This window comes from Salvelinus sp. IW2-2015, unplaced genomic scaffold (assembly GCF_002910315.2).
Source record: "Salvelinus sp. IW2-2015 unplaced genomic scaffold, ASM291031v2 Un_scaffold7593, whole genome shotgun sequence".
Lineage (NCBI taxonomy): Eukaryota > Metazoa > Chordata > Actinopteri > Salmoniformes > Salmonidae > Salvelinus > Salvelinus sp. IW2-2015.
In genome coordinates, this window is record NW_019948853.1 from 11,257 (window position 1) to 13,485 (window position 2,229).

The 2,229-nt window shown below is 42.5% G+C and overlaps 1 long non-coding RNA gene across 1 annotated transcript; it reads right to left on the reverse strand.

Annotated features, from left to right (window-relative positions):
* Window positions 1-2,094, reverse strand: LOC112079323 (uncharacterized). The gene is made up of 4 exons (XR_002895910.2): window positions 1,981-2,094; window positions 1,757-1,837; window positions 1,564-1,672; window positions 1-1,456 (listed from the first exon to the last, which is right to left on the reverse strand). It is a non-coding gene; the product is annotated as an uncharacterized lncRNA (long non-coding RNA).
* Window positions 2,095-2,229: the final 135 nt, after the last annotated feature.

The following is a 2,229-nucleotide window of genomic DNA, read 5'->3' on the forward strand; positions in this document are numbered from 1 at the left end:
TCAGTGTATTTGAATTTTATTCGATCTCAATGGGACTCACATGCAAGTGGGGGAGAGGAGAGGAGTGATGCCATCCAAGAACCAAACAACACTGCCTTCAACCAAATATATAGCAAACATTGTTATCCACATTATTGTATATGATACGTTTTATGTATCTTTTTCTTTCTCAACACATTAATATAGTCACTTTGGAAGAGAAACAACACATGGAACATCCAGTGTATATCTGAATACTTTACCGCCAATTAGTTCGTAAACACCCCTGGAGTGTTGCTTCAGGGGACGATACAAGCGTACTGATCACTGCATCACCATGACCTGGTGGAAGTGTCCCAGTAATGTTTACAAACATTTCCTTGTCTCATTCACTCCATGACCACTGATAGGTGTAAGGACTGCATTATTTCCACCAACTGCCTTTCACCTATCGATTCAATTCAGATAGTTGGCCGTTAAGGAAAGGAGACAAGTATATTTTGATTTTTAAAAGTATTTGGATGCAACCCAGATCAACTTCACTTGACATGCTTAAATGCAGTACCACTTCACACCAACAGGGAGTGCAACAGTAAACACTGGGACTGAGTTTGCATTCAATACTGCCTTCAAATACAGATAGGGAGATACTGTACAAGGGAAAGGATCTTTTTTTAATCTTCTTGCATTTTTTTCAATCTTACAATTCATAGACATAATTAAAATATATGATACATTTYCTCTCAAAATAAAGACTAAAGAAATATATGTATAATCTATCATTTAAAATATTCAAAAACGCATATGTCAATTTGAACATAGTCAACAAATGTTGCATGTAACACACAATAAAAAAAACGGACAAAATAAAAACAAAAATGAATTGAATGGAAAATGGAAGTTGTCATATGATTCGTCATCTCGTAAACCCAGATTTGTGATGATACATATTTCAATATTCATCAATATACACCCATAGAACTGTATAAGAGGCTGGATGGATCAATGAATGGAGAGAAGTACAACTAAGTGTTGAATAACGTCAGCAACACAGCTCAGTACAGAATTTGATTGGACAGCAAGGGAGGGGATAGGGCAGGGATTGGCCAGTGAGGTTTACACACACCGAACACAGTTCACGGTTAACAACACATTCCAACTCAGCTCTTTCAGGGAGTACCAGAATGATTCAAAATACAATAGAAGTTTTTATGTTACATTTTTTGTCTTAATTTAAGTAAAGGATAACATTGAAGTACACTCACACACACATACACATTTTTGTTTTCTGTATTTATGATTCACATCCACGGTTTGTGCTAAAACATCAGACAGAGAGGGAGGGCGGGGTTACGGGGAAGTCAGAGGGCAGGGGTCGTAATGCTGATGGCTGATTGGCTGAAGGGACTTGGGCGTGACAGGAAGGTGGGGAGTGCACACATCCACATCGATAGAGCTCCAGACACAACGACAACCTCTGGAGAGAGAGAGAGAGTTGATTACCACAATGTTTTTCTGTAACTCTCTCTTTTCATTGCATTGTGTGTATATAGTTTGGTGGCGCTGTGAGAGAGAGAGCCCTACCTAGGAGGGTTAGAGGGGTTTACATGAAGTCCTTGATGTTGAGGTCATCCAAGGCATTCTTGGGAGGAGGAGGCCTCCTCGGACTCCCGGCCATCCCTGGAGATCCCATCTGTCACAGGAAACACTGTGTCATGGAATAGGTGTGTGTGTGTGTGTGTGTGTGTGTGTGTGTGTGTGTGTGTGTGTGTCTTACCGGTGCTCCTGGGGTTGCAGGGGCTCCAAAGCCTGGCCTAACCATGGGCATCATGGGAGCTCCAGCCCCGACCGCTCCGCCCTGAGATGGAGAGAGGAGACAGTCAGACGCTATGGCAGCTACTATCTCTCACAGTGGCACCAAACTAAGTGGGCCACCTATTGGGGTCATTGGCCATCTTAGGTGCTCCTAATGGTCCTAGACCGAGGGTGGGGTGGTCTTACCATGCTGAATCCTTGGTTAGACCCCATAAAAGAAGGGGACCCCATTGGAACGTTCTAGGGGTGTGGAGGGGGGAAGAGGAGGTGGGATGTTACTACACTACATACAACACAGGCACAACAAAGACAACACTGCAACAGCACTACACTACATACAACACAGGCACAACAAAGACAACACTGCAACAGCAAACACACAGACATATCATTGACACACACACACAACACAGACAAAGACATCATTAAAACAGA